The 25,787-nt window shown below is 36.9% G+C and overlaps 1 pseudogene; it reads right to left on the bottom strand.

Moving 5' to 3' along the window:
- Nucleotides 1–11,183: 11,183 nt before the first annotated feature.
- On the bottom strand, nt 11,184–11,716 carry LOC115283929 (annotated as a pseudogene).
- Between the last annotated feature and the right edge of the window lie 14,071 nt (nt 11,717–25,787).

Genomic DNA, 25,787 nt, shown 5'->3' with positions numbered 1-25,787 from the left:
CCTCTATGAGGAGATGTTAGAAATGTGCCCTCAGTGCTTGTGTGTTATGCATGGCTCCTGCTGCAACACTAAGAGTCAAATTCTGAGACACTGGGCAAAGGTCACTCTTATTTTTACTTTGGATTTCAGTTCAACAGTATCTAAGCTATAGGCACAATGGAAAATGTCTAACTTAGTAAAACCATAGGGTCAAGAATTTTAGAATAGAAAAGATACTCTATAGGTCTTCCAGTTTAACATCTTATCCAATCGAGACATAAATGTTCCTTCAGCTGTGTGAATGCTTAAATTATTGGGAAACACATTCTTGCCTGACTCAGCTAATTCCATAGTTGGGATGTTCTAATCCGTTTTTTATATTGTCTCTGCAACTGCCTCCCTAATGTTGCCACCATTGGTCTCAATTCTGGCAAATGGATCAAAAGAAAATAACTATGACTAATTTGAAAACTTTCAAAACCTCATTTCAAAAATGTTAACTGTTCACATATCATTATCACCCCAGCGACGCACACTACCCACTACACTCCTCTTATTTATTTATATTTGTATTTTAATAAGACCTTTAGAAAGGCACACATTTTCCAAGTGACGTCTGATCATCAGAATACCATGGGAGTTATCTGTCCATTAATTTGGACATGACACTCCCATTAAATTATAATAAGACTCCATTAGTTTTTCCAATGGCTCAGTTAACACTGTTAATTCATATTAAGAGGCAAACCCTTCTGGGTTTTTTTCATATTAATTGCTGTTCAAGCTGTGTCGTCTCTATCTAGCACTAGTAATCAATCTTCTGGACTTGAATGCAAGGCTCTCATTTTTCTTAGTAGGTCTCAGATTATTAGCTTCACCTCATCATTGTCTCCCATCAGATTCTTTAATACCTGATTTCGTTATCTGAGGTCTCTGCCAATTGTCCGCTGTAGAAATGAGTTAATTTAGCAGGCCTGAGACTAGTATCCTTAGAAAGGCCTGCTTGTAAACTTGGCCCTTAGCTTGTATCTGGGAGTTGGGGTTTCAGGAGAATTTTTTTTTCTTTACCAGATATTAACATTATTATAAACGTACAGTAATTATGGCATTGTGGTACTGGTGTTTGGTTAGAATGCTCAGGTGGGAAAAGGAATGGCTATCCCTTAGGATTGTAAATGGTGCTGGAATGATTGGCTACCCACAGGCAAATAAAGGAACTGTCTATATCACTGCATACATAAACAAAAATCCTATGTGGATTAAAGACCAGATTGGAAAAGGTAAAGCTTTTAATCATTTAAAGACAATGTAGTACACAATCTTTATAATGTGGGGCCGAAAAATATTCTAAAACAAGGCCCATAAAGTACGTATCATAAAATTTAAAAATGACATATTCAGCTCTGTTAAAATTAACAATGACTGTTTTTCAAAATATACCTTAAAGACAGTGACCAGATAAGCCACAAATGAGGAAATACATTTTCCACACAACCCAGAAAGGATCAGTTTACAGAATAAGAATCTGAAAAGCCTGTATTATAAACCCATATACAACCTGATCAAAAATTAGGCAACAGATAGGAACTGTATTTCTTAGGGAGGTACTTTGAGACTTGAGTGCCTATAAGCTGGCTTCTCTGTCCTTTTGACATGTTACCAGTCATTCTTTTAGGACTTATTAACGCCACGATAAGGTGGTTCAAGCTCATTTGCACTTTATCTATCCCAGTTTTAGAATCAGCCATTTCTCCAAGGAGCCCTGATTCCTTTAGGGGAAAATGGTATTTGGAAAGCAAGATTTGCATGCTGGGTGCGATTTTTAGTATTGTGGTGTTGCTGTTCCCATTCCTTCTGTTTGGACAGAGGTAGGGAATATTTGTACACACACACACACACACACACACACGCATATACACCCACACATTTACATATGTGCTTATACCCATGTATATCTACAATACTACAAAACCATTACATCACACTGACACCTCCAATTTTAACCCAGCACTACAACATTTCACCTCATTTTGTCCTTGGATCTCATTATCCTTAATCCTTTTACTTATTTCATGATTTCCTCATATGCACCAGTTTCCCTTTGCCACCACCAGGCCCTCCCTTACAACTACTTCCTTACTCCACTTGGACTATGGAGCTGCAGCACCTAGATGCCACCATGTGGACTCCCTCTTCATCCTACCCAGTCTCTGACACCCTTACCCAGGCCCCCCTCATGTATGGACACCCTGTTCACCCTGCTCAGTCTCCAGAATTCATGGTAGACCTTCCTCCTATGCAAATGCTTATCTTACTCACTCTGGGCCACCATTGCTTTCCCTGTCCCGGTGCAAATGCCTGCCCTGGTTGTCTCTACCTAATAGCTTTATGACTGAGTTGTTGTGGAAAACAAGGGGAGAGGAAGAGGAAAAGAAGAGCTACTTCTAGGTCTGTCTGGTTTCATTTTTTATAGTCTCTTTAATCCATGAGAATATCTTATAACTTAAAGATAATTTTACTTCTATCAATTCATTACTTACTAAATAATTCTTTATATTCCCATATAAATATCTTTGTGATTAATACACAACATTGAAATAAGTAAAAATATTTTTTAAGAAAGTGGTAGAAAGACAACCCTAGGAGCAAGAGAGCCAGTTTGTTTGAAATTGAATCTACAACTGAAAGAAGAAAAATAAAGTTGAATTTTAACAATACTAAATACTCATTTTAAGAAGATACTAGGTAAAATTTGGTTTGGACAGTTTTAAAATTAAATAGAGAAAGCTCACTAAAATGTGAAATCTTTAGGATGAACAAATGTATTCTAATCATGTTTGGGCTCTGTGACTGAGATCTATTAGTTGCTCCTGAAGGATTATTCTCTAATACATATCTGTTTGCATCTAGAAAAATAACCAAAAAAACCTTTTCTTACCCTTGGCCTCATTTCTTTGAGTTATGTCAAGTAAATTAAACATTGAAAATTGAAAACTACCCAAGGAAAGCATGGATCGATATGAGCATATTTATTGTTAAGAGTGTTGTAAAAGAAGACCATCTGCTGACTTTTTAGTATCGGCTATGCTTTTCCATGTACTGCTCAATTCTTAGTAGAGACTGTTATTGCCTCAGGCTTGCCTTGAGCCAGAATCAGGAGAGTTCTTCTTTTTCTTTAGTTTATTTATTTTGAGAGCAGGCGAGAGAGAGAGAGAGCTAGTGAACAGGGGAGGGGCAGAGAGAGTGAGAGGGAGAGAGAGAATCCCAAGTAGGCCCCATGCTGTCAGTGCAGAGCCTGATGCAGGGCTTGAACTTAAAACCATGAGATCATGACCTGGGCTAAAATCAAGAGTCAGTTGCTTAATCAACTGAGCCACCCAGGCACCCTCAGAATCAGGAGAGTTCTTAATATTTTTTAATTTATAGGAGTATTTACTATGCTTAGACTGTTTGCATAATGTGTTTTATTCTGAGCATCTGCCTTCCTTTTGGAAGCCTGGACTTTTTACTTGATAGGCAGAGAGTGCCTTTGTGACCAGCCTCTAGTAAAAACCCTAAAAGGAGTCTGAAAGGGCTTCCCTGGGCAGAAACATAGCACACATGTTGCTGCATTTTCAGTGCCGGGGGAAGAGGATGCTCTGTGTGAGCGCCCAGGGGAGGCAGAGAGCCTAAGAAGGTCTGCACACGGATTCCTCCAGTCCCCAACTGTGTCTCTTCCTTTTACGTTCTGGCCCTGTATCCTTACCGCGCTGCTGTGATAGTCCTAGTGCTGAGTACAACTATATACTGCTTTCCGTGTATTCCTTTATGTGAGTCCTTGCAGTGAACCTCTGAAATTGGTGGTGATATCACAGATCCCTGACACTCAGTGACTTTGAACTACCTGCAGATCTAAATTGCCTGATTTCAACCATCAAACAACCACAGAAAGGGCAGGGAAAGGCAGAGCTTCACGGATAGATATGACAGTCCCATCTTTGAAGCTTTATGTCTATGTCTTCAGTTGTGTGTTGTGACTAATAATGACATTGGATGTTTCCTGATGGTATCTGCCATCTATTAAAACAGTACTTCTTAAATGGGTTCTGATAGCTGTCATCCCACAACACCCTCTGTGAAAAAATGACTCCAAGGTCAATTATTTTGGTATGTTTTTAATAAGATGGACTCCACTTTGACATTTACAGCACCTCATAGCCCAGTTCATAACTGACAGACTTCCAGAGCAAGGAAGATGGAACTCCTCTTGTCTTTCTTTGAACTGCTTCTAATGTGCAAAAGAAATGTAGAGAATAATATAAAAATCACCCATCTATTCCCTACCCAGATGCATCCACTGCTAACGTATTGTCATGCCTCACATATTGTCATGCTTGCTTCAGTACATTTTCTTTTGTAAAGAAATTAAATATTTTTGGGTCAGAAGCTGCTTTTGCAAGCTTCCTCAATATCATTCTCAAAGCTGTTCTTCCCAGCAGGTAATCATTACCTTAAAGTGTGATTTATATTTCCTGTCTTTGTTTTCACACTTTTTCCATCTGTGTAGCTGGTGTTTTTTGGAGTGTTTTTAATATTTATGGAAGTAGTTTTGGTATTATTTTGTGTTCCTTGTTTTGCGGACTGTAAAATTTACCCCTGTAGATGTGTGTAGCCCTTACCTAAATATCTTAACTCTTTTATACAAAGTGATTTTATACCTGTTTCACCATCTATTTCTTTATGGATTTCTACTGTTTTGTTTCGGGCATTGTTTGCTGTTGTCATTGTTATTATATTTGGCTATTACAGGAATTTTTGGCCACGTGTATCCTTGTAGGAAGTTCTTTGTGTCCATGTGTACTTGAGAGTTTCTCTTAGCTAGATAACTACCAGTTGAATTGCCATTTTGTAGAGAATGTACATCTTCTGACATATGCGAAAAAGGAAATACTAAGCTCAAGCTTAGTCTAGAGATCTGTCCCATCTAACTGAGAAACGTTTGTGAAGTTTCCAGTCCAGATGCATAGTCTCACTAAAAGATTGAGACCTAATCATAGGACTAAAGAGTGCTTCCCCTTTCCCCACCCTTAACCACTGTATTACTGGCGGCCTACTTGTAGCAGTTTCTTTTACCCAGTATATCTTGTCAGGCAATCAAGAAAAAATTACAAAGCATATTAAAAGACAAAAAAAAAACCCACCACAATTTGAAGAGACAGAGCAAGCATCAGAACCAGTCATGGCAGGTAAGTTGGAATGATCAGACAAGGAATTTAAAACAACCATGATTAATACGCTAAGGGCTCTAATGACTAAAGTAGACACGATAGAACAACATAATGGTAATATAAGCAGAGAGATGAAAATCTTAAGACCAGAAAGTAATAGTATCAATAAAAAACACTGTAGCAGAAATGAAGAATTCCTTTGGAAGCTTTATTACTAGACTGAACATTGCAGAAAAAAGAAGGAATCTCTGAGCTGAAAAGCAAAGAGAACAAAGACTTAAAAAAAAAAAAACAGGGTAGGAAACTGAAAGCAAAGAGAACAAAGCCTGAAAAAAAAATCACACAGAACAGATTGTCCAAGGTCTATAGGACAATTATAAAAGTTGTAACATATATATAATAGGAATACCAGAAGGAGAAGAAAGAAAGGAGCTAAAGAAATATTTGAAGCAATAATGACTGAGAATTTGCCCCATATTAAGGTCGGACACTAAACCACATATTCAGAAAGCTCAGAAAACTCTAAGCAGCTTAATGTCAAGAAAATGTATACCTAGGCAAAATCATTTTCAAATTACAGAAAATCCAAGATTTAAAAAAAATTCCTGAGGAGCACCTGGATGGCTCCATTGCTTCAGCGTCCAACTCTTGATCTCAGCTCAGGTCACGAGATTGAGCCCTGTGTTGAGCTCTGCATTGACAAGGTGGAGCCTGCTAGGGATTCTCTCTGTCTCTCTCTTTCTCTCTTTCTGCCTCTATCCCACTTACACGCCCTCTCGCTCTCTCTCAAAATAAATATTTTTTAAAAGTCCTGAAAGAAACCAAAGGAAAATAGCTCCCTACATATAGAGGAACAAAGATAATAATTACATCAAACTTCTCAGAAACTATGCAAAGAAGGAAGTGTAGAAATAAAGTGTTGAAAGAGAAAAAAAACCTACAAACATGGAATTCTGTACCCTGTGAAATTATCCTTCAAAAGAAAGAAGAAATAAGGACTTTCATAGACAAAAATTGAGGGAATTTGTTGCCAGTAGACCTGCCTTTCAAAAAATAGTAAAAGTCTTATACTCCTTGGTTGAATTTATTTCTAAATATTTTATTCTTTCTGGTGTTATTGTTAGTGGAATTGTTTTCTTAATTTCCCATTCAGATTATTCATTGCATAGATATACAATACAGCTGCTTTTTGTTCCTTCTGTGTTTTGCAAAACTTTAGGAAGGACCAGTGTTAATTCTTCTTTCAATGTTTGGTAGTGAAGCCAACTGGTCCTAGAGTTTTTGGTGAACGGTTATTTATTACAGATTCAATGTTTTTACCTGTTATTGGTCTTTTCAAGTTCTGTTTCTTCTGGATAAAGTTTTGGTAGTATGTGTCTTTCTAGGAATTTGCCTGTTTCATCTAGGTTATCAAATTTGACATATAATTGTTCATTGCATTCTTTTAAAATACTTAATATTTCTGCAAAGCCTGTGATAATGTCTTCATATTCATTCCAGATTTTAGTTTTTTGTTTCTTCTCTCTTTTTTCTTAGTCTAACTAAAAAGGTCTTACTTTTTAAAGAAATAAATTGAGTTCATTGATTTTTCTTTTTTGTTTTTCTACTATTTCCTATATCTCTACTCTTCATTATTTATAAAGGATAACCGTCTTTATTATTTCCTTCCCTGTGACACCTATATTTTACACTTTTTTTCTTCTAGTTTTTTAAGGTGTAAAATAAGTTTGAGAGCTTTCTTTTTAAATATAGGCCCTTATAGCTATAAATTTCTCTCTAAGCACTGCTTTAGCAGCATCCTATACATTCAAAGTAATACTGAGAAAGAAAAACTTCTACCATTTTTCTGTTTCTCTTCTCTATATCTTTCATATTTGTTCCTCAGTTTTTTCAGTATCAACTTCTCTTATGTTTAATTGATTTTTTATAGTGAACCATTATGACTCACTCTCATTTATTTTTCTGTGTATATTACTTGTTTTCTTCATGAAAATCCTACAGATTGCAGTTAATATCTTCAACTTAGAACAATTCATTTTGAATTAATAACAACTTAACTTCAATAGTATATAAAATCTATAACCATATTCCCCCTTTTATGTTGTTATTCTCACATATTATATTCATATATATTGTGTGACCATTTCATATGGTTATAATTAATTTTTGTGCATTTTCTTTTAAACCCTATAGGATAAAAGAGGAGTTATAAGCCAAAAATACAATAATGCTGGGGCACCTGGGTGGCTCAGTGGGTTGAGCATCTGACTTTGGCTCAGGTCATGATCTCACGGTTTGTGGGTTCAAGCCCTGTGTTGAGCTCCGTGCTGACAGCTCAGAGCCTGGAGCCTGCTTCTGATTCTGTGTCATCTTCTCTCTCTGCGTCTCCCCACCTCAAGCTCTGTCTCTCTGTCTCAAAAATAAACATTTAAAAAAACCAATCATACTGTCTTTCATATGTAGTTACTTTTACTAGTGTTCTTTATTTCTTCGCATGAAGAATATCTATTTACTGTCTATAAATAAACACATGAAAGTATATATAATGCCACTAGTGATTAGGAAAATTCAAATCAAAATCACAGTGAGGTACCACTTATGCCCACTAAGATGGCTGTAATTAAAAATAAAAAGGCATTTTCATGTATTACATCCTTGTGTAGAGAACTTGGGCCCTCACATATGTGAGGTATAGCATGTGTGAAATATAGCATATCAAAAAACGTGCCCAGTGAAAGAAACATTGTATTAAATGTCTAGAAAAGGCAAATGTATAGAATAGATCAATGTTTGTCAGGGGCTGGGGGTGGTAATGCATGGTAACTGTGGTGGGGCCTAGCATCGTGATGGATTGTTCTAAAATTAGATTGTGATGATGGTTGCACAGCTCTGTATATTAAAATAATCAAATTGGGTGATATCAGGGTCACTAGCAGAGTAGAGAACTCCAATGGCTTATCCCTCCACACAAACACCCATTGGGTGGAAACATTTGAGAGCCTGGGGACAGTGACAGAATGAATGATTCATCATAAATCTCTTCCTATGTTTTGATTTCTGAATCCTGCAAATGTATTATTACTCCTTCTAAAATTTAACACAAATTAATTTTTTCAAGGAAGTCAGAAAGTACCAGTGACTCTTTCAAGAAATCTATCTGTGACATAAAAATAGAGCAGCCAGTTTGTAATATGAGTTAGGATTAAGGACCTGTGCATTTAGTGAACACCAAGGGTAGGATGAGCCTTTCAGGGCTGGGCGCAGCAAAGCCTGAGACTCTGGGATGGAACATCTGGAGGGAATGTGTAAACACCACCCATAAACCTGTCATTTTTTAATAAGACAGGGATAAAGAGAATCATCTCAGAGTACTGTTGCTTAAATGAAATCACCTATGTAATGTGGATCACTTAGCTCAAGGGATTGAGATGACAGCAGAGCAGAAAATATGCAGAGTTCATCTCCTGAAGCCAGGTGATTCTTGTCCTATCACTTACCAGCTGTGGTGTCTCAGAAAATGACACGACTCTGAACCCAATTTCTCATATGTAAAGTAGGGAGAATCCATAGTACACAAGGTTGATGTACAAGATTTTCAGACAACAACACAATGTCTGAAAAGCATGTGAAAAAGCACCTCACCTATAGCATGCACTTATAGCACGGGTTATTCAAAAAAGGAGAAAAACTGATGGATTTCACTTTGAGACTAAAAATTGCTTTCTTTCTGTAGTCCTCCTATATATGTTAGATTAACCTATGGAACAGAATATCAACATATACACTACCTGTAAGATCTGAGACAAACCACAAAGAGGAGAGGTCCTCAAAGCAGGCAGAGAAGAAAATAAAGCAAAAAGACTAAATTTGACTAAACAGAGTAGAGGGTCAATAGCATTCCCTGTAAACTGAACTCAATGAACCATAATCCTGATTTTTAAGGAAGTATTGAAGCATAGCCAAGGGGAAATGTGGAGTGTAATTATTGCTTACCTAACTTGTTTATATCTTACTAAATGCTTCCAAGCCATCTGCTGGCTTTAAGAAATTACCCATGTGTCTTTGAATGTGAGATACAAAGTCTATAAATTTTTATCTTTGTAGCCCACACATGGCAAAGAACAAACACAATATTTTGAGTATTTTTCTCAGATAGATAAATATTGGGGTTTACATGGTTGATGAGTTCATCTGGTTAAATAGAAAATGAACTAAGAAAGAGGCAGAGTTTTGAAAGGGGAACATAAAGAAAATCATACAAATACAGGTCTTTTATTTCCTTTGGAAAAAAATTTTTTTAACTGGGACATAATTTCTTTTTACACATAGCCATGAAGATATATTTTTTAAAAGGCTATATCTTTACCACATCCTGAAGGAAGGAACCAAAGGCCGCAGTGAGGTCAGGAACAGGCTGATTTGAGAATACATGAGGAGTGCACATAAATGGCCATTGCAGTCTGGAATAAGATAATGGTCAAGGTGGGGACAGCAGCTTTCTGGGTGTTCAAACACCTCAATTCCTTTTCTAAATGTTAGCTGCCTTGGGCTTGAGGCTGGCTGTGCCATACTCTTTCTACATTATTTCTGGTGAATTTATCCAGTCACAATGTGTTCCATGTGTATATTTCTAAGCTTGACTTCACGTCTCAGTTCCAGATTCTTTTTTTTTCCAGCTTCCTGCATGACAGTCTATTTGGATATCTAATAGGCATGTCAGATTTTACATGACATGGCTTCCCACATTTCCACGCCAGATGTGCCTCCAGCAAAAGTCCCCAAATTAATAAATAGCACTACTGTCCACCCAGATGTTCAAGTCCAAACATCAGAATCTAGATTATTTTCCTCATTTCTTATTCCTCACTTTTGGTCCCTGAGAAGATCTTATTTATTGATTCATCCAAATCCAACTAGAATTTGTCTCATCCTCCATTTCACGAGCCTCCACTCCAGTTCAGCCACCAATGTCTTTCATTGGACTGGCTACAATATCTCCTGACTGGCCTCTCAGCTTCAACTCTCCCCTACCCACTACATTTTTCAAAGCAGCCAGACTCACTGGCTTAACTTTCACGGGGATTTATTCTACTTCATATTCAATATCACAAATTTGAGCTTCAATTTTGACCATGTAATATTCTTCAGCCCTTCTAATAAGGTAATTTTGTTTGTTTGGTTGGTTGGGGTTTTTTTTGGTGCCATGTTACTTTAAATGGAAAAAAGGGTCCAATGGAAGGAGAAAATATATTTGGATGTTTTGTAAAGGCAATATGCATGTTCAGTTTGGTGACCTAGGAACTCACTTCCCTGTCTATGGGAAAGACAATCTAAGGCTTAGTTACTTTGTCATCATTGCCCAGAGCACCTTGTTGAAGAGATAGATACGGTGCAACAGCAGCTTCTGGGGCCTCCATCTTGCTCCTCAGTTAATGTTAACAAACATTAACATTTGCATATATTAGTAAACTCAGGATTTTCTAGTAAAATTTAAGAGCCCTTTATTTTAATCCCGACCCAGTCCTATTCCTTCTACTTTCTCCAGTGGCAACCTCAACTGTGACTGTCGGGTCATTTTTTTATACTTTTACCATGCACAGGCTCCCATATTGATCAGGGCTCCATTCTACCCCACCCCACCCCCATATACCTCCATAATTTCTAAGGGGAAGATTGATTTTGTATTTTCCAGGATCCCATCCACCTCCCACTTTCTCCCTCTATCTTGGGAGATCCCGAATTATGTGTGGATGGGGCATGGGTGAGTGGAGGGACTCCTGGAAAGGTGAGAGATTTCCACACACGAATCACCCAAAGACCTTTATTTATTTAGGAACCAACTAACTTTATTGAAACCAAATAACTTTATTGGAAGAAAGGGCAAAACGGGAAGAAAAAGGCTGGAACACTGCAAAGGCAATGCATTTTATACGTGCTTGGCACGGTGACCAGGGGAAGTCACCATGTACCCTGTGGCTGTGGGGAAAAAGTCCCAACTCAGTTCTTGTCGCTGTTGCCCAGGGTGAGCTTGTCAAAGAGGTAGTCTGGGGCCCCCATCTTGCTCAGGTTGGTCATGTAGCCCCCCAACTCTCTGATGGCCTTGACTTGCTCGTGCAGGTAGTTGCTCTCCAGGAAGCTGCACAGGTGGGTGTCATTCTTCTTGGTGGCCAGCTGGTACAGGTCAAGCAGGCTCTGGTTCAGGGTCTTCTCGAGGTGAAAGGCGCACTGCATGGCCTTCAAGCCTCTCTCCCAGTTGTCACGTCAGGCTTCCTGATGTCGCGGAGGCGGAGGCAGCCACCACGCAGGTTCTGCAGCTTCATCAGTTGCTCGGCATGCTTGCTCACCACATCGGACTGGCGCAGGAAGAACTGGGCGAAGTTCTCCAGGGCCACGTCAATCCTGTCAAAATAGAAAGACACTGACAGGTACACATAGGAGGCGTAGAGCTTCAGGTCGATCTGGCTGTTGATGGCAGCCTCGCAGTCCGGGTGGTAGTTCTGGCACACGGGAGAGGGCGGCGCGGTGGCCATGGCTGGCGGCTCTGGCACCAAGGCGAAAGCGAAGGCGGCTCGGAAGTGAGGGCTGCGAGAGAGGCCGAAGGCCGAGGTGGTGGGCCTTCGCCGCCTTTTCAGAGTGGGAGACCAGGCAGGCCTGGGGGCCGGCTCCAAGATGCTGCTGGAATGACGTCCCTTCCTCCGGAGTTGGGGTTTGAGTCTCTTACGTTAATCATTACGCAAAGGGCGTGGTGATGAAAGTGGGGGAGGGGTGGTGGGGGGTGCGCCACGTTCAGTGTTCCATCTGTGCCCATGTGAGGCACATATTCCCAAGATTGTTTAATAATTAATTTATCCCTATAATTTTACTCTATAAATATTTAAAACAATAATGTAATTGAATAGTTTTATGTGTACCGTGTACTAAGGGGTGCTAATGGTATATCTCAGCTATTTCATCCCTCATCATTACCCCCTAGGTAGGTAGCAGTGAAATATATAACTAAGAGAAACATAAGGCATAAAAATGAACTCTTCTAAGAGAAAGTCAACAAACAAGCATGGACTAGGACCTCAAATTTCCACAAAGGAAATATGTATATGTATAAACAAAAGCATTGTATCCATTTTTTCTTTAGTGAGGAATATAAAATTAAATACAAACATAGAATGGGAAAGCGTTAGAGTAGGTCATGTTCTTAAAAAATATGATTATAGCACCATAAAATGAAATGTTTGTGGTCAGTATTTGTGTTAGGATTCTCCAGGAAAACAGAACAAATAATATAGATATATAGATATACAGATATAGATATCTTATTCTAAGAAATTGGCTTGTATGGAAGTATTGAATCACTAAATTTTACACCTGAGAATAATTTACACTGTATGTTGGCTAACTGGAATTTAAATAAAAACTAACTACATTAATTAATTAATTAATTGAGATGGGAGAGAAATTGGTGCATGCAATTACAGAGGTTGACAAGTCCCAAGATGTAGCAAACTGGAGACCCAGCAGAGATAATTGTGTGGATCCAAAGGCCACCAGCATTAAGAACCATGAGCAACTGATTTTCAGTTTAAGTTTGAAGGCAAGAAAATAGTAATGTCCCAGATTGAAGGAAGTTGGGCAGAAGGATTTCCCTCTTATTCGAGCGGGGTGGAGGGGGTCAGCTTTTTTGTTCTTTCAGGCTTTCAGCTGATTGGATAAGTCTCACCCCTGGGAGGGCAATCTACCAATTCAAAAATTTTTTAAGGCAAAGTGTTTTTCCAGTTTTACTGAGATACATAGGCATTATGTTAGTCCAAGATGTACGACATAATGATTTGACATATATGTAAGCAAATGATTACCACAATAAGCTTAGTTAATGTTAATTACTTCAAAGAGTTACAATGTTTTTGTCTTATGATGAGAACTGTTAATATTTACTTTAACAACTTTCAAGTATATAATACAGTATTGTTAACCATAGTCATGATGCTGTACATTACATCCCCAAAATTTATCTTATAACTGGACATTTTTATCTTTTGACCACCTTTACCCATTTCCCCTACTCCCCACCCCCCATCTCTGGCAACCACCAATATGTTCTCTGTGAGTTTGTTTTTTTTGGATTCCACTTATGCATGAAATCATATAGTATTTGTCTCTGGCTTATCTCACTTAGCATAATGCCCTCAAAGTTCATCCATGCTATCACAATTGGCAGGTTCTCCCTTTTATATGGCTAAATAATATTCCATTGTATATATGTTACAATTTCTTTATTCATCCATCCATAGATACTTAGTCATTTCCATGCCTTGTCTATTATAAGCAAGGCTGCAGTACATGAGGGCGCAGATATATTTCTGAGACAGTGATTTCAGTTTCTTTGGATATATACCCAGAAGTGAAATGCTGGATCTAGTTCTATTTTTATTAATAGTAGTTGATATTGTGTTTAGTAGTTTATAGTAGTATTTATATGAGTATATGGTAGTTGTATGTATAATTTTTTGAAGGAGTGCCATATTATTTTCCATAGAGGAATATCCATACTATTTTCCAAAGTGGCTATACCAATTTCCCTTCCCACCAACAGTGCACAAGGGTTCTCTTTTTTCCACAATCTCACCAGTGCTTCTTATTTCTTGCCTTTTTGGTGACAGCTATTCTAACAGGTATGAGATGATATTTCATTGTGGTTTTTATTTGCATTTCTCTCATGATGAATGATGTTGAATATCATTTCATGTACCTGTTGGCCATTTGGATGTCTTCTTTGGAAAACATGTCGATTCAGTTTCTCTGTCATTTTTTAAATTAGATTGCTTTTTTTCCCTACTGAGTTATATGAGTTCTTTATATATTTCAGACATTAGCCCCTTATTCGAGATATGATTTGCAGTTGTCTTCTCCCATGCCATCCATTGCCTTTTCATTCTGTTAACTGTTTCCTTTGCTATGCAGAAGCTTTTTAGCTTGATAGTCCCACTTGTTTATTTTTTATTTTGTTGCCTTTGCTTTTGGTGTCAAATCCAAAAAGTCGTTACAAAGACTAATGTCAAGAACCTGACCCCCTATGCTTTCTTTTAGGAATTTTATGGCTTCAGGTCTTATATTCAATTTTATTCCGATTTGAGTTGATTTTTGTGTATGGTTTAAGATAGGGATCCAGTTTCATTCATTTGTATGTATAATTTTCCCAAAACCATTTATTGAAGTGACTATTCTTTCTTCATTGTATTTTCTTGCCTCTTGTGTCATAAATTAATTGACCATTTATTTGTGGGCTTATTCTATGCTCTCTATTCTGTTTCATTGATTTCTGTGTCTATACCAATACCATATTGTGTTGATTACTATAGCTTTGTGAAACAGTGTGAAATCAGAATGTGTGGTACCTTCAGCTTTGTTGTTCTTTTTCAACATTTCTTTGACTCTTTGGGTTATTTTATGCTTCCATGCAAATTTAAGGATTGCTTATTCTACTTCTGTTAAAGATACCATTAGAATTTTGATGAGAACTACATTGAATCTGAATCTACATTGCTTGGAATAGTATGGACATTTAAAAAATATTAATTCTTCCAATCTGTGAGCATGAACTATCTATTCATTAATTTGTGTCTTCTTTAGTTTCTTTCATCAATGTCTTAACAGTTTCCAGTGTATAGATTTTTTTCACCTCCTTGGCTAAATTTATTATTAGTATTTTATTATTTTGTTGTATTTATAAATGAGATTGTTTTTAATTTCTCTTTCTGATAGGTCATTGTTAGTATATAGAAATGCAACTCCTTTTTGTATATTGATTTTATATCTTACAGCTTTACTGAAATTATTGGTTCTGACAGTTTTGGGGTGGAGTCTTTAGGATTTTCTTGTACTTTTAAAAAGTGTTTGTATATTTATTCTGAAAGAGATAAAGAGTACCAGTGCACATGTGTGCATGAGCAGGGGAGGGGCAGAGAGGGGGAGATAGAAAATCCCAAGCTGGCTGAGGCAGGGCTCAGTCCCATAAACTATTGGATCATGAGAGTATGACCTGAGCTGAAGTCAAGAGTCGGACACTTAACCAGCTGAACCACACAGGCACCCGGAGGGTTTTCTATATATAATATCATGGCATCTGCAAATAGAGACAGTTTTACTTCTTCCTTCCAATTTTGATGTGTTTTATTTCTTTTTCTTGACTGATTGCTCTGGGTAGGATTCCCAGTACCTTGTTGAATAGAAGTGATGAGAATGGGCATCCTTGTACATTAAAATGTCACCCTTACAGTTACCCTCAGAATGTTTGACCAAATATTTGGGCACTCTATATAGCCTGGTCAAGTTGACACATAAAACTAACTATCACAGAATTATTCATAGCACATTCAGAGTCAGCAAATAAAAGTTCTAGAGTTATAGTCTATGAAAACTATTTATTTTGACTTTGAATTCCTGTCATCATTTGAAAATGTTGCAGAATAATTATACGACGGATAGGAGGCAATAAGTTCTTTTTTTTTTTTTAAGTTTATTTTTTGTAGTAATCTCTACACCCACCATGGGGCTCGAACTGACAAGCCCAAGATCAAGAGTCTCATACTCTTCTGACTAAGCCAGCGGGCACCCAAAGACAAGAAGTCCTTACTTGGTGTCAGTGATTAGCTCTCATTTATTCATTTGTGTATTTTTATTGAGCACCTATTTTATGCCAGGTATTTTCATAGGTACAAATACAAAAACTTGTGCTATAAATTCCTCATATTTGTATTGTTTTGTAGCTAACTGCTCTTCTATGTTCTATATAATCTCTTCTTTAAAAATTAATACTTGCAGTAGGTTCTATCATATATTCATAGCGAAACTGACCAGAGGTAGCAGCAGTTGGTGGTTTATCTCACTTTCCATACATATGTATGTATGTTTGTGTATATTTACACATGTGTATATAAATGTGTATGTGTGTCTACCTATGTATGTGTGTGTACATGCATATGTATAACAAATAAGAGTTACTGAGGAGTAGTGAAAAGTGATGTATCAACCCAATTTTAAACCCATATTTTATAGATAAAGACATTGTGAATTAAAGAGTATGTTAGCATGCTCAAGCACACATCTTGTAAATAGAGAGTGACCCTCTGAACTAGATTCTTCTCTAGGTAGTTTGGAAAACTTGACTGGACCATAAGTTCCTTTAGAACAAAGACTGTTTAACTTTTTTTAATACTAAATTTCACATAGTAGGGGCTCAAAAACATTAAGAGATTGAGTAACCTTTAAAGGTTTTAGTGTCATTATATTCAAATAAAATAGTGAGAGGGAGTAGATGTTAAATGTGTTCACAGTATTTTTCCCTTTAAAAAATGAAATATACCCAATGCTGACAAATTATTATTATTTTATTTTAGTGTGCACAAACATAAAACTAGGTATAAATGTCTGTATGCTTAAAGGTATGCTTTTATTCCTATAAAACAATTCATAAATATATGCAAATAAAACTATGAAATAATACAGTTACAATTAAGAATATTTTAGGGGGCACCTGGTTGGCTCAGTCAGTTGGGCATCCGACTTCGGCTCAGGTTATGATCTCACGGTTCTTGGGTTTGAGTGCCATGTCGGGCTCTGCCATCTAGCTCAGAGCCTGAAGCCTGCTTCCAATTCTGTGTCTCCCTCTCTCTGACCCTCCCCTGCTCACACTGTCTCTTTCTGTCTCTCAAAAATAATAAAAAAAGAAATTTAAAAAATTTTTAATGTTTATTTTTGACAGTGACAGAACATGAACAGGAGGGCAGAGTGAGAAGGAGACACAGAATCCGAAGCAGGCTCCAGGTTCTGAGCTATCAGCACAGAGCCCAATGAGGTGCTCAAACCCAAGAACTGTGAACTCATGACCTTAGCCGAAGTCAGTCTCTTAACCAACTGAGCCACTCAGGTGCCCCTACAATTATGAAATTCTAATTATTTTTTAGATTATCCTTTTTCTCTTAAACACAATCCTATCTCACAGAGTATTGATATAAGTTCTCTTCTCCATATACTGAGAATCAAGTTCTCTTTTGAGTACCATGCCTATAGACTTCATATTCATGGACCATCTCAGTTCTTGACCATTCCTCTTTATTGAAATGATTGACACACTTCTATTCATAGGATAGTTCATAATGTAATTTTGCTTTCAGATAGTGGAAGCCATTATTTAAATATGTCTGTGTTAAAATACTTTATTCTGATACAGTTTGTTGATTTTATGAAGTACCATTAAAAGTCTCAGTAACTATAATAACTAACGGTACTGAAGTTTCACTCTTTCCAACTATTTTTTATTTCTTAGTCATCATTTAGTCTTTATGACTGGTAAAATAAGTCAATGTGACTATAAGGGTGGATGTGGGACAGTTGTCTTTTTTTACACTAGGACATACCAGTATAGCACCAGTCACACACAGCCTGACTCAGAGCACACATGCAAATGTGGATTCCATTTGTGTGGTTGTATTGACCTATGAGTAAATCAAAATGATCTTGAAAATACTTAGAAGTAGTATCTAATTTAGATATAAACCCAAGAACAGATACATGGAATTCTCAAATACAGATAGAGAACACAGAGTTAGACTGGTTTGAACACACCATTTATCTAATCAATAACTATTTAGTACTGGGGGGTGCCCGAGAGGGTCAGTTGGTTAAGGGTCCAACTTCGCTTCAGGTCATGATCTCACGGTTTGTGGGTCTGAGCCCCGCATTGGGCTCTGTGCCGATAGCTCAGAGCCTGGAGCCTGCTTCGGATTCTGTGTCTCCCTCTCTCTCTGACCCTCCCCTACTCATGTTTTCACTCTTTCTCTCAAAAATAAATAAACATAAATTTCTTTTTAAATAACTATTTAGGACTGAATGTCCAGCTTTGTGTGAAATGCTGAATGATTATAGCAGACATTGACTTTAATGTCATGGCTCAAGTACCTATTTCTCTTTGCTTTTTTTACTGAAAACTGTACATATGACCAATATAAAACTAATTGCTGGGGTGCCTGGGTGGCTCAGGTGATTAAGCATACAACTTCGGCTTAGGTTATGGTCTCACTGTTCAACAGTTCGAGCCCTCCACGGGGTGAGCCAAGCCCCACTTCAGGTTCTGTGCTGCCAGCATGGAGGCTGTGTGGGATTCTCTGTCTGTATCCCCCTCTCTCTCTGCCCCTTGCTCATTCATACTCTCTCTCTTTCAAAAATAAATAGATAAAAGTTACAAATGAGTTATAGCTAATAATATATGTGTTTTTTCTGAAATATTTTAGCAGCTTTATTGACATATAATTTATATACCATAAAATGTACCCATTTAAGTCTACAATGGTTTTTAGAATATATACAAAGTTGTGCAGCAATCACCATAATCTCTCATCGCCGCCCCTCCCCAAAATCATATCTATTAATAGTCACTTTCCATTTTCTTCCATCTTACCCTTAAGTAATCACTAATTCACTTTCTGACTCCATAATTTTGCATCTGATGGACATTTCATATAAATGGAATTATATAATCAATGGTCTTTTGTGACTGGTTTCTTTCACTAAGCATGTTTTTTGAGGTTCATCCATATTGAAGTACATATTAGTATTTCATTCTTTTTATTGCTGAACAATATTCCATTTTATGGCTATATTATATTTTACTTATCCATTCATCAGTTGATGGACATTTGAGTTGTTTCCACCTTTTGGCTAGATTCTTAAACTCCTAATAATTTTTCCTACATTGAAAATTATTTCTTTTCCTTTTTAAAAAATTTATTTATCTAAATTCAAGTTAGTTAACATACATTGTAGTACTGGTTTCCGGAGTAGAACCCAGGAGTTCATCACTTGGTATAACACCCAGTGCTCATCCCAACAAGTGCACTCTTTAATGCCCATCACACATTTAGCCCATCCCTCCACTTGTCTCCCCTCCAGCAACCCTCAGTTTGTTCTCTGCATTTAAAAGTCTCTTATGGTTTGCCCCCCTCTCTATTTTTATCTTATTTTGCCTCCCCTTCCTCTATGTTTATCTGTTTTGTTTCTTAAATTCAACATATGAGTGAAATCATATGCTGTTTGCTTATATGTATTTATATATTCAGTAATATGGAAATCTTCACTTCTGTTGTCATGGACATCGAAATTGCTACAGAATTGCTATAGAAATTGCTTATACTTTTCCCTACATTGTGATTATGTTTAATTAAAATATATTTGATGGAATTATATTAGTTAGCCTAAAGGTCCAGAATGTTGTGGTTGAAACTGTAGATACCTGGGGCGCCTGGGTGGCTCAGTCGGTTAAGCCTCCGGCTTTGGCTCAGGTCAGATCTCACGTTCGTGGGTTCGAGCCCCGCGTCGGGCTCTGTGCTGACAGCCGGCTCAGAGCCTGGAGTCTGCTTCCAGTTCTGTGTCTCCTTCTCTCTCTGCGCCTCCCCCTCTCATGCTCTGTCTCTCTCTGTATCAAAAATAAATAAAACAAAATTAAAAAAAAAAAAGAAACTGTAGATACCTTATTCCACTAAAATCCAGTGTAGCAAGTTTTCCCAAACAGGTTGGGGGAAAAAAGCATAAACCTTATAAAACTTTCCTTATGATTCCATATTTTACAATAATATTAACGCAGTATGTTTATAGAACTAACATTTAATGTCATTATTATTCTTCATAATTTGACACAAGTGATGTGCTCTCACTTTTTCACTTTCTAAAGTTTTTCCATATTCTCAATGGCTTATTTACTTATTTCCTCTTTTATAAAAATATGATAATGATCTCAATAAGCCAATGTTAAAACCCATTGAAAAACACAATTTCCATAATAATAGTTCTGTAAAGTGTTTCCTTTGTACTATTCACATTTATCACCTTCACCCTGAACTGTTCATTCCTCAGTTCTTGCTCATACATGAAAAATAAACAATACCTTTTCCACATAATTTCTTCAAGTCTTTTGCCACTTTCCCAATACATCTCTGAGCATTTAAGGTCAGTTAAATTCATTTAGAGAGTTTCAAATTTCCAAGAAATATCTGATATTTAGTAACATTCTGCAAAAGTGATTTTAAACCTCATTTATTATCAAGTACATTACTGGACTAGGATATATTCTTTAGCTAGAAAGATTATCAACAGTTTGCTTTTGCTAATGCAGATGGTGCTCTTAAATTATGATTTCTTACATATCAAACATCCCACGAGGAAAGGCTTATTAATGACCTGCTAAATGCTGTCAGCCGTATGACATGACTTTCTATTAGTAATGTTACCCCTTGATTTTCTCCTGCCAGGAAAATGCTGATTCTCTGAAACTGTTGGCAGTAAGATGAATTTATACTGTGTGCGTGTGTGTGTGTGTGTGTGTGTGTGTGTGTGTGTGTTGGAAGAAGGATTGAGTGTAAAGACAAAACCTAGCATTCCTTTACGTAACATGAATTAAAGATGTGTTGTGGAGTAACTAGTGGATTTGGGAAGGAAGTTGAGGCCAAAGGCAGCCCTCTTGAAAGCAAAGAGGCAGTTGAAACTGGAAATTGAGGGGGAGAAAACTATTGAAAGGAATTACTCTTCCCATTGGCTGTGTGTGCGGTAAAGTCCCTGGCTTGGAGCAGAAGGGGAAAGCTGGGCCCAGAACAACTTTGGGCGGCGGGGAATATTCTTTTCTTGTACACGTAATTGCTTAGCATTCCTTAGAGCTTAAATAACTGCCAAAGACTAAAAGCATTAATGATAACTGGAAATGTCAGTTCCATGTCCAGAATAATGTATTTACAGTGCTTCCTTTTTGCCATGCCTCTGTCAATTATCAATGCTTTTATTACCCTCTAAATCATTACTTTGGTCCTTAATCAAATGTATTCCTCAATTATGCTGTAGAGAAATGCAGTGTGATCCTTCTCTCTGAATTCTTTTTTTCTTTCTCACCTTAATAATCCCTAATTTTAAAAAAAGTTTATAAATGAATCAAGGTACACAATCCCCCAAATTGTCAAAATGAATTCCTATATCATTATAGACTGGGGAATTCATTGGTCACATTGGAGTATGTTAGTCTACAAAGATTACATCTTGTAATCATTTTGTCTACAGAGATTACAGCTACAAGATGAAAAAACATACTTGGTTTATTCAGCGGTTACAAATGTAGGAGGGGGAAATAAAAATAGGAATAAAAATATTCTATGTAGGACCAAAACTCCACTTTCTTTTCTCCCAGAGACACTGTTTGATAACCCATGGTGGTGATTCTCTTAGCCATGCTATTAAATATATATTGTTTGATTACATTCTAAATTAAACCAGTTCATTGGAATAAATCCTTGTATGGGACACTGGGTTTTATCAAACCATTTCATAGCAGAATCATGCAGAGCATGCCTCAGATTATCTTCTTGCAAAGGATTGTTGTTGGGTCCAGTGAACAAGAGAAAATATGTAATATACAGTATTAGAACTTAAAAAATTTTTTTTAACATGTATTTATTTTTGAGAGACAGAGAAGGACGGATCATGAGCAAGGGAGGGGCAGAGAGAGAGGGGGACACAGAATCTGAAGCAGGCTCCAGGCTCTGAGCTGTCAGCACAGAGCCCAACGCGGGGCTCAAACCCACGAACTGTGAGATCATGACCTGAGGTGAAGTCAGACATTCAACCGACTGAGCCACCCAGGCACCCTTTTGTTTTTTAAATTTTAAAGAGAGAGAAGTGCTAGTGAGGGAGAGGGGCAGAGGAAGAGAGAGAGAATCTTAAGCAGGGTTCATGCTCAGTGCAGAGCCCAATGCAGGGCTCAATCCCATGACCCTGAGATTACAACCTAGCTGAAATCAAGAGTTGGACGCTCAACAGACTGAACCACCTAGTGCTCAGAACTATTTTTATAAAACAATCATTCCATTCATATTTTGTGATAGGTTCAATAACATCTTAGAAAACTATGGTGTCTATATGTGTGTATTTAATGCATACATTTGTGTGTACATACTAGGCTTTGATAGTTAATGTCAGTGTTAACAAAAATTTAGGATTGTGGTATGAATAAATATATATGACATTTTATATAATACAAATACTAAATATTTTAAATTATTCTAAAGAAAATAATTATCAACATGCAATCATAGCCTATATTTCATAATTAGCATTATAGATATAATTTATGAATAATAATAATATGAATTTTTTTGCCTGCCCATATAATGTTGGACATTAGGTAGACATTAGTGAGAATATGCATCTTAGCTGATTGTGTGTGTCTGTATTCTCTGAATTTGAATTTCTTTAAAAAATACAGGGATGCCTGACTGGCTCAATTGGTCAAACATCTAATTCTCAGTTTCAGTTCATGTCATGGTCTCCCAGTTTGTGGGCTTATTGCATGGAGCCCGCTTGGTATTCTGTCTCCCTCTCCCTCTGCCCCTCCCTGTTTGCTTTCTACCTCTCCTTATCACAAATAAATAAACACTTATATATAAACATTTTATATATGTGTGTATACATATATATATATATATATATATATATATATATATATAAAGCCATGGAGTAGAATTAAATGAGCACTAATAGAAAATAGAATATTGATTATTCTGCATTTTCCTATACATAATATGAAGTGAAGTGATTTGGGAAATTTTTTGCTAGCTATTAGAAAATAAGGCAAGATTTTAAGTTTTCATCCCTTAATATGTTGTCGGTAATGAGCACATGAATCTTAAGAATTTAGATCATTAATGATCTATATTCTCAGTGGACTGCTGCATCACTTAAGGTACATGGGTACAGAATGAATGCAATAAGCATTCCTTATTTCCTTCATTGGAGGTGGTGAAAGATGTAGGATTTGGTGTCAGATAGACCTCAGTTGAAAGCCTGGCTCCATGCCTTCCCAGCTATGCAAACTTGCTAATAGTGATGAACACATTAGAAAAAAATCTTACTAATGATATGAAATACTGTAAGGATTAAATTAGGTGATTCATTTAAGAGGATGCTAATATTACACTTAGTTCATTGGTTCCAATCAATACATGGTAGATATTATTTTAGGAACTAAACTCACCCTGATAATGTAGTACTCATTATATGAAAGCTCATTTAATTTTTTAATTTTTAATTTTTGATTCTTCTGTTATAATTCTGGAAGGCTAATAGTTTTTCTCTTCCCTCTTATTCTGTTTCTTTTCTAATTTAAATAGTAACTGAAATCTCTTTTATTTTATTTCTAGTGGAAAGGTGAGCAGGTAATGCAGTTTTAAAGTGTGAATAGCTTTTAATTTCTATACACTAATAATGAAGTAGCAGAAAGAGAAATTAAGAAAACAATCCCACTTACAATTTCACCGAAAATAATAAAATACCTAGGAATAAACTTAAGTGAGTAGGGGAAAGACCTGCACTCTGAAAACTATAAACATTGATGAAAGAAATTGAAGATGACACAAATGGAAAGATATTACATACTCATGGATTGGGAGAACAAATATTATCATAACATCCATTCCCCAGGGGCACCTAGGTGGCTTAGTTGGTTAACCGTCCAACTTCAGCTCAGGTCATGATCTCATGGTTTGTGAGTTCGAGCCCAGATTCGGGCTGTATGCTGACAGTGTGAAGCCTGGAGCCTGCTTTGAAGTTCTGTGTCTCCTTTTCTCTCTGCCCCTCCCCTGTTCGTGTGCGCGCTCTCTCTCGCTCTCGCTCTCGCTCTTGCTCTCTCTCTCAAAAATAAATAAACATTTAAAAAAGAAAAAAAATGTCCATTACCTAAAGCAATCTACTATCAAATTTAATGCTATCCCTACTAAAATACAAACAGCATTTTTCACAGAACTAGAACAAATAATCCTAAAATTGGTAAGGAACCACGAAAGACCCCAAGTAGCCAAACACCAGTTTGCAAGAGGGCTCCCCATTTCTCAATATTCTGGCCCACATTTCTTTATTCTATTGTTGATTTTGGCCATTCTGACAGGTATAAAGTGGTATCTCATTGTAGTTTTGATTTGCATTTCCCTGATGATTAGTGGGGTTGAAAATCTTTCTTTCTATATTATTTTTTTCTATTATAGTTTATTGTCAAATTGGTTTTCATATAACACCCAGTGCTCATCCCCACAAGTGCCTTCCTCCATGCCCATCAACCCCCTTCCCCTATCCCCCTCCCCCATCAGCCCTCAGTTTGTTCTCAGTATTCTAGAGTCTCTCATGGTTTGCCTCCCTCCCTCCCTCCCCCCCCAACTATTTCCCCCTTTCCCCTCCCCCATGGTCCTCTGTTAAGTTTCTTCTGTTAACACTTATGAATGAAAACATATGGTATAGTTTTTTATTTCACCGTTTTGTTTTTATAGTGAAATAAATCTGTTATTGCTGAAACCCAAAGAAATGACACATAAATACGTCCTCGGTGAAGTAAAATCAATCCTACAGGTCACTGCTTGACTTTGTGGGTTAAAATGGCTTTCAGAATCTTACTATTAGCACTGTTGCATTGGAAGCTTCTAATTGCATTGCCATAGAGAGGAGATTTCATTTTTTTATAACAGCTTGCTACGTTTCAAAATGCAAAGTTTTAAGTACAGGCCACTTTGAGTAGACTTGATTTTCTTAAATTGAAGGAGATTGAGCTTGTTGTCAGTAACTTGTCTCAAAAGCAAACTTTCAAAATTTACAAATTATGGAAAAATGAGGAAAAAATAGATGGGTGAATGATTGCTGGCATGTTGAAGAATGAAATGCTTTTGAAACAGGTTGCTGTGTTTATGGTTGGTTCATTTTACCTTCTTTACCACCTTGTTAATTTAGATATCCCCCAAGCCAAAGAAGAATAGGAGAGGGAATCCACTTCTGTCATTTGATTTTACTGCCAAATCCATACTGTAATTTATTTTCCACAAGCTGTTTTCCAAATGTCATGAGATTAGAAGGGTGTTTGTTTTTACTCAATTTTAAGTGTTTTTGCAGATGAGAAATGAACTGGATTCTGTGTGTGCATATGTGCCGCATCTCCAAGGGAAACGACAGCAAAAATAGCTTGACAATCAACAGGTTTAAACCCTAAGAGGAATGTTTTCTCAGTGTAGCGCTACGCTTTCGGGCAGGGTTGCAAAAGCATGTTTACTTACCTCTATTTCTTCATTCCTTTTCACGTCCGTATGAAAAATAGTTTGCTTTGATCTGTTTTTTATTTATGTGTGCATTAAATCAAGAAAGTACGTGATACAATGTATACATTTTTGGAACCGACAGAATACTGTTATCAACTCAAAACAATGCTCATATATCGTCATAGCTATCTATCAAAGGATGGATTATAATCTATAAAAATATACAAAGATTACATATTATTCTTGAAGTAATATCTTTTACGAGGCTGGTTTTGTTTCTCAACCCACAAACTTTATCACTGTCTGTCTTTCTTTAACTAAATATGTTCTTTGAATAGGAGGACTAGAGAACTTATTTTGCTTAAATAGGACATCTTGCTTCATTAAAGAAACTAATTTCCTGCTCCTTCTCAGAATTTTCAACCAAACCTTGGGGAGTAGTATATAAAAAATTCAAAAAGAAAAAAAAGAAGGATGTGCCTGCCTTATATTTAATTTT

The sequence above is a fragment of the Suricata suricatta genome, chromosome X, assembly GCF_006229205.1.
Source record: "Suricata suricatta isolate VVHF042 chromosome X, meerkat_22Aug2017_6uvM2_HiC, whole genome shotgun sequence".
Classification (NCBI taxonomy): Eukaryota; Metazoa; Chordata; class Mammalia; order Carnivora; family Herpestidae; genus Suricata; species Suricata suricatta.
Note: the sequence above shows the minus strand (reverse complement) of the source record. Positions and strands in the feature narration are given on the sequence as shown.